Consider the following 15,202-nt stretch of genomic DNA (forward strand, 5'->3'; position numbering starts at 1 on the left):
TCATAAAACCAAAACAATGAGCTCAAAGACACTAAAATGCATTGTCAAGCTGAAGGGAACTACAGAGTCACATTACAAAGTCATTTAATCCATTGCTAATATAGAAATATTGATTAGCGCAGCTTTAATAAACTACATATAATTAAATCATATGTCTCTTAATGTAACAGCGTCGCTCTTTTTAACAGGTTTGTAAAGCACAGACAAATGATGATGTCCTGCCGATAGAGGAGCCAGATTAGAAAACGCTCCTATGTGTTGTTCTGGAGTCACATGGTCAAATCACATGTTTGGTCTTTAATTTGGAGGCTTTGTTGGTTTAGAGCTAATTAGCAAATGTTAGCATGCTAACACGCTAAACTAAGACGGTGAACATGGTACATTCTGCAGGCTAAACGTGTTAGCAGACTTATTTGGGGGGGGATTTGTTGATAAGTAATGAAAAGATTGTTTATTTGTACAGGGACACATACCACAGGTTTTATAGCCCCTAGATTGGCCTTTAAAATACATAAAACTCAACAATACAATATATATGGAACTGCACAAAACACAAAAATTAACAAGAAAATACAAACAATGATACAATAAAAGTATCATAAAACAACAAGCACCAAATCACTTATGACTACATCAATGATCCTTCTTTAAAAACTGCTTAAATTTGAGTTTAAAATGATCCCTGTAATGACCCATTTTGAGTCGTGTGGGTGAGTTGGCCTCATGTTGACCCCCCCCCCCCCCTCAGACAGAAACACTTAGCATTAACCTTTACCTTAAATCAACCCACTGCTTTTGTGTTTGGTTTAGAAATGAAAATATGCAGTCAGATCAGGTCAGAGTGGAAGAGTGTGAAGACTAGTTTGTCTGGTTTATTTTTTGCTGTGACACTATCCAAACACAGGCCTGGATGCTGAACACACATCATGTATGTTTCCAGGTAATCTCATTACAAAAGGGTCACATTTAAAACAAACTCAACTTTAAAAAAAAAAAAAACCTGTTTAGATGACACAGCGTTTTGCTTAAGAAAAGCATGACTACATTCTCCAGAGGGGCGTCTCTGACACGTATAGTCGTTCCCCACCAGACAAGCAGAGACAAAGAAGGGCTTATGTATATTTTCAGACAACTTACTTTACTTTTAACTCCATTTTTACTTCTATGAAAGTACATTTTTTATTGTCTTCTTGCAATTACAAGGAATTTCCTTGTAATTGCAAGTAGTTTAACATTATTTTTACAGTGTAACTACCAAAATTTACTTTGACAGTTAACTTCTTACTGTAAATGTTACAGTAAACAACTGAAAAGTTTTCTTCTTGTTCATATTAATAAAGACAACTATAAATTGCAGACATATACTGTAAATAACAATGTGTTTTCAATCTTAATGGTCCAGTAATGAGATCAGCTCATTTTTACATTTAAAACCACAAAACCCTCAGACATCTATTATAAAAGAGTGAAGAGAAATTATGAGACAAGTGACAACTTTATGGAACTGAACATTTATTCAAAGACTTTCAAATATGCCAAATATATTCAAGTATGCATGTCTCAAAAATAATCCTCAAGGTTCATGCCCTTTCAAAGGGGGTCAGTGTAAATCTGTTAATTATAATATCCTGAACAGCAACTGTTTTGCAAACTTTAAAAAAATATAAAAGCACAAATAAACAGATTGCAGGATACACAACTTGTAACGCCTTCAAATGTCCTGTGTTTTAATTGGCAGAAGGTCAACATTCAGGCCTCCAGGTTCACTGAGTGAGAGAGAAACAAGAATGAAAAGACTGAGAGAAAGAGAAATAAACATTTTAAACAAGAACTTCACTTTATGAAATGACATCAAGTTCTTCAGAAGAGTGGTGACGAGGATTCACTGTGAGCTTGTTTGTCCTCCTAGGAATTATTTTCATAATGAAATACCTTAAAAACAACATGCAATAAATCACCTGTTATGTCTCAGGTTTTAGCACAGCTTGGCAACAAACTACAGTATCTTTGCAGCAACCTAGCTACAGCTTAGAAACACACATGAGTTGAGCTAAAATAACCAATATAACCACTCTGTCTGTCTTTTGGGGCTCAGCAGCCAACATATCTTAATCAACTTGGCTACTTATGTGCTTTAGATAAAAAGTTATTATTAATTATGAAATGCAAGTGGGATAAACAAGCTGTGGGTACGGACCAGGCCAGACTAACGTTAGCATTCACTGATGTGTAGTTAAAGAGAAAACAGTCATCCAAATATAATCTTTAAACTAGACGTGCAAGCAGCAGTGAAAATAATGTTTAAATACCAGTGATTCAAACTTCAAACTGAAGAACATGACCTGAAAATGCTCTCTTGCGCCTGTCAGGTGTTTGCTGGGATTATACCAGTTTAAAAATTAAATGTAGTCACTAATTGGGTGACCAGATGCACAAATGTAGTTCTGTTTTCTGAGTCAGTTGTTACTGACCTTTTGGTTTGATTCAACAAAGGAGGATGAATGATGATTATATGATATCATGTGACTTCAGTCCCTCCATTACTGTGGCGGCTAAAATGAAAATACTGTATTTTACCGCAAAATTTTTTAGTATCCAACTGTTAATGTCGATTCTTGGTTTTGGCTCAGAAAGCATCAAAATTTACAGTGTTTTACCATATTTAGAAAGAACAGTACCTTCCATTAGAATTTGGCTGTATTTTTACAGAAATTTATCACAATGTGTTAAATTCTTTCTTTCTTTATACGTCCACAACAAAATCCTTATTGTTTGTCACGTTGAATGAACACTTAGTACTTGTGTGTGACTTTCATTTTAACATTTTAACTCTTTGTCCACTTACGTTTCTTCACTTTTACTTCATTATAGATTTACAGTTTTTTTTTTACAGTTGGTTACCTGCGTGATTCAATGCTGAGTCCACATCTTGAAAACTTCACACAGCTCGACACAGCAGCTCATTTTACACACACAAAAGCAAAATCCTTCCAGCAGACACAAACACAACAATTCATGTGTCAATCAGACACACTCAGAGATAAAAACAGTAACAACAGGCAACACATGAGGATCTTTTTATGGCCATCTGTGACGTTACATCACTTTTTAAATTGTGTGTAATTTGTTTTTTAATGGTTGATAGTGTCAGAAATGTGTAAAAATTACAAAATACACTAAGATTTGTAGCTCTCTATAGAAGCTATTACAATGTATTCTACAGGAACAAGTCATAGACATGCAGCAGGACAGTTTTTCTTGTTTTTGGTGGGGTTAGTTTAATATAGATACTAGTTTTCAAATATAAACTGAAGAGTTTTGAAGTGAGGAAATGTGTTTTGTTGGTTGTCTGTGTTTAAGTGAGAAAAGTATTCAGGATATTTGAAGGCTGTAATCACTGAATGCTTCTGTAAATGTATGTAGTTTGTTTTTGCAACCTTTTTTTCACCATTTTAACATGTTTCTCAAATTTTAGATGATTTCTGATGATACTGTTCTTTTACTAGCATTTAAAATGCAGGACTTTTACTTGTAATGTATTTTTACATTGTTGTGCCGCAACTTTTTGCTAAATAAAGGATCCGAGTACTTCCACCCCTGTTTACTGTGTTTGTAATGCAGATGCTCATTTCCATCTGTAGTCCACCTGTGACAGGCAGCTTAAAGCCAAACATTTTTGAAAAATAGCACCATCAGTTGAACCCAAGAGCCCACAAAGATCTACTATAGTTTATTGTTTAAAGACAAACAGTCAAGATGGTCATTTGTTTGGTTTTTCTCCATCATAAATCAACTTTTAAAAACCTGTTGGACTCGGTGGAGCTATGAACGCTGCAGGTTTTCACTGTGAACAAAACAAAACAGACACAGGCCGTAAATGAGAAATTAGAACTACGTTTCTGTTCTACGTTTTTGTTTTTGTTTGTAAGAGATTTGATGCGTCATCTTTTATGTTTTTGGTGAAGAGCATCTTTCTCCTGATCTTATCTTACAGCAACTACATGTAACAAGTTATATCTTTAAAATAAACTCACAGAACGTGTAAGACAACGTTAATATGGTGCATTTTTTCTGCAGTGTTTTCCGTAAAGAAGATGATGATGGTAATTTCCCACCGTGGGGATCAGTGAGGCTCTGTTTCCCTTCTCTCAGCCCGTCAAACTGGTTATCTGTCACATTCTGCAGACTAATGCTGTTCATCACTTTCAGCCTTGAACACTTCAGCTCTTTGTCGACACTCTTGTTCAGTAATGTTGGCAGTTAAGAACAAACAGCCTCAAGTAGGTAACATACCGAACATACTGTACAGAGGAGTTTTAATGAAACATTCCCATGTCACATAAAATTGTTTCCCTGCACGAAATGTCTCATCTTACACAGAGACAATAAATCAAAGCCCCAAACTCACACAGCTGTTTTCACTTATTTCACCTGATTAAACATCAGGACTGTGAGGTCGCATGTGTGTCCACATTATGCTTGATTAACATCTTTCTCATTCTCCAGTCAGTTATTTTTTGACAATGTTTTGCATGTGTTAGGACGGGGACACTCAGCTCGTTTATCTCGATGGATGAGAGCAGCCGAGGGAGGAAACAGAAAGCTGCATTCAAATCAGAGTATTACAGGAAATCAGTAAAAAAAATCAGATCAGATGTTGCTGAAGATAAGACTTACTTTCACTTTGTCCACCTCTACAAATGATAGTTTAATTGAAATCTGTGTGACAGTCTATACATCATTCTGAATTTATTCTTTAAATTAATTATTCTACATAGAAATTTAATGTGCAATTTTTAGCACAAAATAAAGAAATTCTCATCCACACCTCATTAGTCATAGTCATATCAAGTGGATATCTGACACATTTACAGTCTTTTTAGCATCAAATTCCCTCTTTGTGTTTCCTCGGACAGTGTTTCCCTGTTGAGCTGCAGGTGGAAGAATAGTTACAAAAAGAGGAACTTTGGCACTAAAAAGACTGTAATGTTGAAAGATATCTACTTGATTTGACTCATTTGGACGCCGAAGCTTCATATTATCTTCAGATAAACTTTTAAATACATTTTTGCACATAAGGAGGACTGTGGATTTTGTCCTCCTTCACTTCCATTGTAAGTGCATTATGAAGGGATCTTCTAATGGTCAGTATGAACAGGAGGAATGATTACAGCAAGAAAAACATGTTTCACTGTTCATTTGGGCTCCTGACTGTTGTTTTAAGACATCCTTTAACATAAAATCGGAGAATCATAGCATTTACAATAAAACAGGGATAAAGAAAATAGTAGAAAATTAAATTAAAATGACAGGATAAGACAAGATAAAACAACCGTTGATGAGGATGTGTCTTAAGATTCCCCTAAACATGATGACATCATGTGTTTCCCAGCAGAGATCTCATCAGCTGGAATAACTGATAAGTCTTGTGTTGGTGCGCAGGCACTTTAATGTGCCTTTAATGTTCGTTAAAGGTTTGATTGCTGAAGATTTGTTTCATTAAACATGTTGCCTACAACTTCCAAACCCCTTCGTGCCAATATGGACATCCATGTTGTCTGTAGCTGTTTCATAATACTGTCTAATCCTCTTCACATGAACACATGTCACATACCTGAATTACATGAAACAGGTTCTGCAGCTGTTACTGACATGAGGAGACGTGAGTCATTCCTTCCCTTTAGGGCATGATTAAGAGAAACTGGGCTAATAATAACACATTACACCACAATGGAAAATGCCACATGCACATTATATAAGTTAAAATTTGTAGGCTTAATGAATTTATGACCACACTTGCAGCTCAATAAATGACTGTACTCACTGTACTATTTTGGTACTACAGTTAAAATGTACTTTAAGTGATGAAATATAATATTCCAATGAGGAAAATATGTTTTAAAGTGTCACTTCCCTTTCACTCAACAAGGCACACATGGTGTTTTTGTTTTGTCATTTGGGTTTTTTTTCTGCTGCAGTTGCATCATTTGGCCACACGGGGGCTCTGTTATCCAACAAACAAACAGATAAATTGCAATAATCAAAGAAAAATACAAGATTAAATGGTGAAATTGTATACAAATATATTTGTTAAATAAAAGATTAACTCCAAAATAAAATATGAAAGTATTCTGTGTATGCTCTGCTGAAATCACAGAAATGTACAGTTGTTATAATTCAGCTGCTGAACCTGAACAATCACATGAACAAAGGCTTCCTCTCGTGGCCACATGGAGCAACTGTCAGTATAAAATGATCACAAATAGCAAAATAATTCTTAGTAATCTGAATATTAAAGTGTCCAGGACCACAGATATTTCAACTGCAACATGCTGCAGAAAGCAAAAACACTGTGCACTGTGGGAATTTTCAGCATGTAGCCCACTTAGCCTGATAATAATGACATTTAACATATGATAATTTCAATTTGTTTAATAAATACAGTCACTCACATTGATGTACAAACTAAAATCAAAAGAAAAATGTTCACATGAGGTTTAAAAAGATATTATGCAAACACAAGTTGTATTCAAACACAAATGCAAATATTTTTAATCTTTGCCAGATTAATCCGTTGGTCCTATTAGATCCATATGAGATCTTTCATCATAAATATATCAAGGATTATGCATCATGTAATCTGTGCCTCACTACAAGCTAGCAGTACTATGCAGTTAATACTGTGCTTTAGTGTTACATATTCACAAAACAATTATATATATTAACACAGACCAACATAGTGAATTTGGGGCCTTTAGTGTTCATGAACATCTGAGAACCTGCAACAGTTGGTTTCTTTGCCCAGTTTTCTAGTATCATGACTTGAAGGTGGATTCCAGCTTTTTAATAATGCATTTCCATAATGTTGTGGAGCTTGTGAGAAACCGATTTTTAAAAAGATTGGTTAAAAATTGAAGCAGCAGAAGGTGAGATATCTCTTGACATTAGACCAGAACATCCCGGGATGTATGGAAGATATAAAATGCCAATATAAAAACAAATCATACAAATAAATAAAGTGAAATACAATACACATTGTTTTATGTACTTTCTTTTTATGTATGCATTACACCTCTCCACCTTGTCTTCTCTGTTGTAAATTGATTTTAAGTCATGTTTTTCATTTAATTATGACACAATAAATGCATACCTTTGTAAGGAAATGCATAAAACAACAAGCGGCAACCTCCGGGGCTGTAAAATGAAGCCAATGCGGAAGTGCCAAAAACTACAGTTCCTTGAATGGCCACTTGAGGCTCCAAAAGCGAGTCAATCCCTATAGACCCCCATGTTAAAATGCCCAACTTTACAGCAGAAATAAAAATGTTTGGTTTTGGTCTCTGTAGCTAATTTCCTCTTTCATGACAACTGTACGGGGGGTTAATTTTTTTATAACTCGCCCGTTTAAATTTTATTAAGCCGTAAAGTTATGCATAATGAAGGACATGGCTGCTTTGAGTGACAGGTCCGCCAGCCGCTAAGTGGCTTGTTTCAGCCATTCGGCCCGCCTCTTTGCCCATTTTTGATTGGCTGGGAGTTAGGCAACGTCATGCACTTCCAAGATGGCGACGGCCGGAGCGGCTCACTTTGAGCTTCAAAACTGCTCTTCAGAAACCAACGGGTGACGTCACGCTAACTACGTCCATATTTTTATACAGTCTATGTAAAACAATATGTATTGTGTTTCACTTTTTTATTTGTTTGATTATGTTTGATTTAATGTAGGCTTTTAAAATCTTCCATACAAGGAACCCAAACAACACTGACTAATATCTAACATTTAATAAAAGTCCAGGATGAGTTAACAAGTTTTTACATGACTCTCTGATGTCATTTCAAATAGTAAAAAAAATCACTGAACTGATTCAATAATTTTATGTGAAGAATCCACAATTCTGATTCAGAGCAGCAGTGTAAACACACAACATGTCACTGAGGAAAGATCGGAGACTGCAGACCAAACTGCTCCTGGTAGGCCGTCTGAGGGGGGCGCTGTTCCCAGACAGCAGGACTGTGATGGAGGACTGTCAGCGCTCGCAGGGTGCGGACGTCAAAACTCTGCTGGTAGTCTTCACACCGGGGGTTTGGAGACTGACGTGACTCGTGGAGGAAGCTGCAACATGTTGACAGACAGAGAGTGGAGAATTTCATATTGACAATATTGATGATTGTTATTAGAATCACATACAGACATTTGTTTTCTTGAAGGCAAATTCGGCAGCTGAGAAAGCAGAGATGTTTGTGTTAATCACAGTCGGCAGTTGCCCCCTCCGACAGATTAAAGTAGTTCGTCTGAATGTGGAAGTTCTTCTTAAAACACTCATGTGAAACAGGCTTTGTGAAAAAAATAACATGAATGTAGCTTCTGTCTGACCTCCACAGTTTGGATGTGAAAGTGTCGAGTGGCTCACTAAAATCCATGATTTTGTGCATAATGATCTGAAGATATGCATCATTTTTATAAAACTCTGTAACACATGATAGTGTAAAAATGGAATTTCAACCAGGAAACGAAAGCTAACAGAGATCAGCGGGGTGGCGGCTCAGTGTGTGGGCAGATCACTAAGTGCTTTCACAGGATCTCCTGAACAGATTTCTTGGCAAAAACCCAAAAAGTGAGATTCTGTTACAAACATTATAGTGTTACATGCAGGTTTACGGGTGATGCCAGTTTGTCTACGTCCACCTACAACCCAGATTCTTTGATTTTAAGCAAAAGATGAAGATGTTTTCCATCAGTCCAGAACAAGATATAAACAACTACTGGCCAAATCAAATTCATTAATGTTATTCCTGGTTGCCAGAGGATGAATCACAGTGTTTTGATGACTCTGTGACCCTGAACTGGTGCCACCATTGGGCCAAAACTTGTACAAGAAACATAAGAAAAAAAAACAGCCTTATTGCTATGCAGGTTTTCTGGGCACATTCATCATCCCCAGAGGATAACCTATTTGCATTTTGGAAACTAAAGTATGTGACCTTCCCTCTAATAACACCCTCAGGACAACATTTAACTTTTTAACAACTTTAACCTTTTGAGCTGATCAGGAACATTAAAGTTCATTTAACTTCCTGTTCAATTAAACAGCTCGTCAGATCAAATGTTCTCCTTGACCAAAACTTTGGTCCATTGTCATTTTGCCCTCCAGAGCTCTTCCGTAGCGCCACCTTCAGGCCAAGATGTCAACTTTACAAACAAGAAATAAAATTTAATAACTGAAATTCAACAAAGCATATTCAACTTCTCAAGATGTTAAATGTAGTATAAGGCGCCACAGCAAAATCCATCAACCTGAGCACAGGTTTACATATCCGTCCATACACTTACCCACAGTCCTTTGAGTGGACAACATGGACTCTACCCAGCTGTCCAGGGTATAATCCATGTACATCCCTCCCCTGACGAGATGTTCTGAAAGAGAAAGAAAACACTTTAATAAAACTTTTATTATATTATTTTATTGTACAAGCAGTTGATTAAAGAGGGACAATCAGAATAAACATCACATGTGTCACCTAAAGTTCACTGTTTACCCAGTAAACAGAGGACACTTCAGATTATACATACTGGCCATCAGAACCTGTTTATCAAACTGGTTCAAGGAGTTAATGGTGGAATTTATTGTCATTTTCTCCATGTCCTCAGTATACAAAGAACAAAACTGCATTCCTTTACTTTATAAAATATGCATTGTCATATATTAGTAAAAATAGTTAAAATTAGAACTGCCTTGAAAACATTAAAATGCTACTTACATAAATACTTCAATAGTATTTGTATATAATAAGTATAACACTCTAAATGTTATAACAATTACATTTACTTTTGATATAATTGACAAGACTTTTACTTTTTGAATACAGGAATTTTACTTGTTATGGAGTGTTTTCTTAGTTTGTGGTATTGCTACTTTTACTTAAGTAAAAAAAATCCAGTACTTTTTCCGCCACTCGTGACAGATGTACTATTTGACAACAAGCCAAAGGTAACAGGTATAGCTGTTCAGTCATTAATGATTGGTTTGATAATCACATTTATTGTAGGAATACAATGAAGTATTTCATTTTCCAAGGATTTTTAAATTTCTTTATAACAGTGCCAGTTTTAAAGACAAGTTGGAACCAACAGGATTTTAAAATATAATTATTTTGGAATAAAGTGTTACAGGTTCAGGTTGTTTATTCTGCCTACTAACGTATGTGGAGCTTACATTGACATGGTTGGTCTACATGAGTCCTGAGACTCTCTGAACTCATGCAGCCTCAGAGCAACACCAGATCCCGCCATCGCTGATGAGTGAAGACCAGGTCCAAAGAGGGTCAAGATTGAGTCCACGACAGCTGCCCAAGACCTGGTCAAGAAGCCAAGAGCAAAACATGAAATTATATGTCCACAAAAAAAAGGGAATTAATTCCCAAAAGAGTCAATTAAGACCAAATACTTCATCAAGATATAAAAGTTACAGCCTTTATTATAGTGGCTACATGATAATGCAGTACTGTGTACTGCAATGTACATTGTAAAGAGGACAACAAGCTAGTGAGGCTGTAAACAGAACCGTGTTCCTGCACATGCTCAGTAGCGTCTGCCTTACACAGAACTACTCTCCAGAGACTGAAAACATCATCACTGTTATTAGTCTTTGAAACTGTTTCTAAACAAACTAACACGACCAAACTATTCATGATGACGGAAAACACTTTCTATAATAAAACATCCAAAAGCAAAAATCTTATCAAATAGGAGTCTGTGGTCTAATTTGTCAGTTTAGGGGTCCTTGATGTGAAAATGTTTGAGAACCACTGGTCTACAGCAGACGGGAATGAGATATATCAGGCTTTGGATACAAACACAATACTTGCAAGTACAGTAGATCAGTTCATTGTTGGTTTGCTCTGCTCATGAGGTTTGTCGACAGTAATAAAAATATAAAAATACGGCTTTATCCTCTAAGAATTAATCATCAGTATGTTTTTTGTTACATTCAGGTTTTGGGGTGTAATGAACACTGTCGCCTTTAGATGCCGCTAGTGGGTTTATATATTTTTGTCATGTCACGTTAGACAGGCAGTAAAAAAAGGGGAGTCAAAGTCCAGCTGCAATTATAAGAAAGACAAGCAAGAGTCCACAAGCTTGAAACTGAGACGAGTCCAAGCTTAGAAACTTGAGACTCCGGTTCAGCTGCAGTACAGATGTCGACAGTAGCCTTCATGGAGAGTCACAGCGACAGTAACATTACCTCTGCTGCTGGAGAACATGTGAAATTAATAAATAATAATAATTATAATAATGATGAAACTTGAGTCAAATTCTACACAAAATGGGGGAAAACGTTACAGGCTTTTATCACAGTGTCTCCATGGAAACGGATTCAGCACAGAAGAAGATATTAGAACCAAAACAGAGACTGAGCATAAAAGGTCAAATTTTAACTCGAGGTCCAATTAAAAGTTTTCCCAGAGCTTTCAAACCAATCTTACTTTCTTCATCATTATGCATGATTTAATGTATTTACTGTAAACTGTTGGATGAGGGATAACAACATGTTCTTTCTCTTTACACAAATGATACATTTGCTGCAAAATCAAATCTTTTACATTTTCTGTTCTAAAATATTTTCTACGTCATCCTTTGTTGGCTGGAAGGAGAACCAGCAGTCTTACCTGCAGATGAGAGACAGACGTCGCCTTTAACTGCTGATCTGGAGTCAGTTCGGTTCTTATTTGGAGACGGTAACCTGAGAGACTGAATCACTCAGCTGTACCTGATCCTGCACCGCCCGACTTCCTCATCAGTGTCATTTTCTCTCCCATTTTTTTACTCTTCTCTTCAGATATTTCCTCTCCTCTCCCCTCCCCTCCTCTCCTCTCCTCTCCTCTCCTCCTCTCCTCTCCTCTCCTCTCCTCTCCTCTCCTCTCCTCTCCTCTCCAGATATTATCTCTTTAGGGGATCCAGGACAGAGAAACCCAACACTGGACACTCTGATAACAGAGCAAACTGACACTGGTACCAGTAATGTCTCTCTTGCTCTCTTGAACAGACAAAACAACACTGGTGGAAGAAGTATTGAGACATTTTACTGCATTTTACTGTTATCTTTTAAAATGCTTTTAATGTATTATGTAAAGCACTTTGAATTGTCCTTGTCTATGAAATGTGATATAGAAATAAACTGGACTGGCCTTGCTATGAGTAATAATTCAAACTCTTACAATAAAAGTACAGAAGTATTAATTGCAAAAAATTACTGAAAGTATCCAAAGTATTCATAATGCAAAATGGCCCCATTCAGTGTTATACATATATTATATATACACAGTATATAAACAGATATACAGTGCCTGTAAAAAGTATATTCCCCCCTTTTATCATGATTTATTGTTTGTTTGTTGTACTTTTTTTGACCTAATCAACAGAAAAATACCCAAATAAGTCAAAGTGAAAACAGATTTATATAAAGTGATCTAAATTAATAACAATTATAAAACACATCATCTGTTTTTACTTGTAATTTTAAGTAGTTTTTGAGTGTAGGAACATTTTCAGCCTCTAGAGGCCGCTAGTGAGGCTTCAGACTTTATAAAACAGGACATGAATGAGAATACGCAGCTGTAGATAATGGTTGCATGTTTTTAAAACATTTTAATGCCATATTTGTACAATTTGAATAAATACATGAGATACTCTGGTGACAGGTATGTATATAAAGAGACAGATTCAAAGACTAAAACAAACTAACAATCAACAGTGGTTTAACCTCCATCTTCAGAGAATCAGCTACTATTTCTTTTTATCAATGTTGCTTTTTAATTTTATTTTATAACATATAAAGTGTAAAAAATGAACATCGTGTTGCATCAGTCTGTGAGTCATGAGTCCAGACAGATGCCTTCAAAGTGCTTAGTTTGTCTAACCAACAATATTTAAATTAAATTACATTTTTCAGTTATCCACTAATTGATTAATCAATTAGTATTTTTTACATAGTATTTTATCTGTGTTGGATGTTGTTGGATTATAGTGTTTGTTTTTATTATTGACTGTATGGAGGTGATATTTGTCCACTATCTGTATAAAACAATACAAGGATGAGAATAAGCAGGTAGATATAATGGACAGTTACTTGTTAAAATATTTTAATGCCCAGTTTGTCCAGTTTGAACAATTTGGTGCCGTGTATGAACATGAATTGAATAAGTGAAGAAACAAATAAACAAATAAACTGTCCACAGCAACTAATGACTATTTTTTTATTTTCATCAGTATAACATTTTGTAATTTTATAGTCTATAAAATGTCAAAAATGAAGACAAATGTGCATCATGTTCGTCCATCAGTCCTAACAGATGCTTTAAATTTAACATTTAAATTGAAACTGTAAAAAAAGCAAATGACTAATCAAAGTGATTAATCATTGGATTTGCGATCGGGATTTTCTGTTATCAACTAACTAATTAATTAATTAATTAATGTTTTTTTTACATTGTGGTTGAAAGACACAGACGTCTGGTCGGGGATGAAGCATTAAACTTGTTGTTCTGGTTTGTGTATTAGATGTTGTCACTACGTTGTTAGTTTATGGTTTTATATAAAGGAAAAATAAGCCGAGCTATACTCAAAAATAAATAAAATAAGCAAATCTCCACATCTATAGAGTGGCTAAACAAACATTATCAGTATTATCAGTAGTTAAACATCACATGCTCTTAAAATACAGTAGTAAATAAACTGTGAAGAGAAGAATATAAAAACAGATAATTAAACACACATGAACTGGTCTAAAGGTTTATGATTAGCTGCTACAACAGCAACAAGCAGCTTCTCACAACTTCGACTGAACTTTTTCTCTTCATCTGTAGAAACCAGGAACTAACAGTCTCAGCCAGTCTGCTGCTTCAACACCTGCTCGTTAACTGTCATGGAGCTGCTTCAGTGAACAAGAGTCCCGGAAACGATCCAATCTAATTGGCTGTGACTGATAGGAGGTTATGAAGAGTGACAGGTAAGAGGCCCAGTGAATTTCCACATTATTGAATCTAGCAGCCTTTTCTATCATAGTATTGTATCCATGTTGTTGTTTTTACTGATTATAGTTTTGCTTTTTGCTTTTTTTTTTTTTTTTTTTACAGGAGTGATATTATTATGTTGACAGGAAGCAGACACCTCTGAATAATGTCTGAAAACTGTCATTTCTAACCCTGACAGACCAGTTCAGTGGGACTGAATTGTTATTTCAAAGACTGTAATTGATTAATGCAAAGCAGCAGCAGCCGCAGCAGCAGCCGCAGCAGCAGTCCCGTCTATGTAGGCCTGCAGCCAGACTGGGACCAGGATCCTCAAACAAAGCATCCATTCACAGGGAGGCTGGGGAGGGAGGGAGTGGGTGCTATACATTTTGGTTAAGCCAGAGTAAATTAATAACAGTATAAAGTCTGAAAGAAAAAAAATATAATGGCAGTGTGCAAGATCCACATTTGGTTGGGTCAAGACTGGCACCAGCAGGTGTATAAGAAGACTGAGGATCTGCTGCAGATCAGAGGGAAGTGAATTATAACTGAAGTGAATCTGGACACATGCACATACTGACAAGAGAGAGAGAGAGAGAGAGAGAGAGAGAGAGAGAGAGAGAGAGAGAGAGAGAGAGAGAGAGAGAGAGAGAGAGACAACAAAAGCCGGGGACCAACAAAAGCCCTGGATGCCATGAGGAGAGAGATGCTGCCTTCATGTGCTCCCCGTAAAGTCCGATTTTTCACCATCGAAGTAGATGTTGACTCAGTACAGCGAGAAGTGTTGACATGCAATAATTAGTTGATTGACACACAAGATGAGCTGATAAATCAGTCAGTCAGTCAACAGATAATTAATCTATAACAGATAGTGACTGTAAACAATTCGTGAGACATAAATGCCTACAGCTGCAACAATTAGTCAATTAATCAATTAATCAATGGACAGGAAATTAATCGCCAACTGTTTTGATAATTGATTCATCATTTTGCGTCTATTTTTTAAGAAAAAAATCCAAATTCTCTTATTCCAGCTTCTGTTTTCTGATTTATTTAGTCTTCTATTACAGTAAGCTGAATATCTTTGGTTTGCAGTTTTGGCATTTTACAGATCAAACACCTAATTGATTAATTGAGAAAATAATTGAAAGATTAACTGATATTGAAAATAATCATTAATTGCATCCCTGCA

At 36.0% G+C, this 15,202-nt stretch overlaps 1 protein-coding gene and 1 long non-coding RNA gene across 2 annotated transcripts in view; one reads left to right on the plus strand and one right to left on the minus strand.

Moving 5' to 3' along the window:
- The window catches only part of ifngr1 (interferon gamma receptor 1), a 467,767-nt gene that overhangs the window by 49,009 nt on the left and 403,556 nt on the right, over nucleotides 1–15,202 (minus strand). The window lies entirely within an intron of this gene.
- LOC122974005 lies at nucleotides 12,609–14,596 on the plus strand. The gene is made up of 3 exons (XR_006400196.1): nucleotides 12,609–12,699; nucleotides 13,864–14,006; nucleotides 14,134–14,596. It is a non-coding gene; the product is annotated as an uncharacterized LOC122974005 (long non-coding RNA).

This window comes from Thunnus albacares, chromosome 3 (genome assembly GCF_914725855.1).
Source record: "Thunnus albacares chromosome 3, fThuAlb1.1, whole genome shotgun sequence".
Lineage (NCBI taxonomy): Eukaryota > Metazoa > Chordata > Actinopteri > Scombriformes > Scombridae > Thunnus > Thunnus albacares.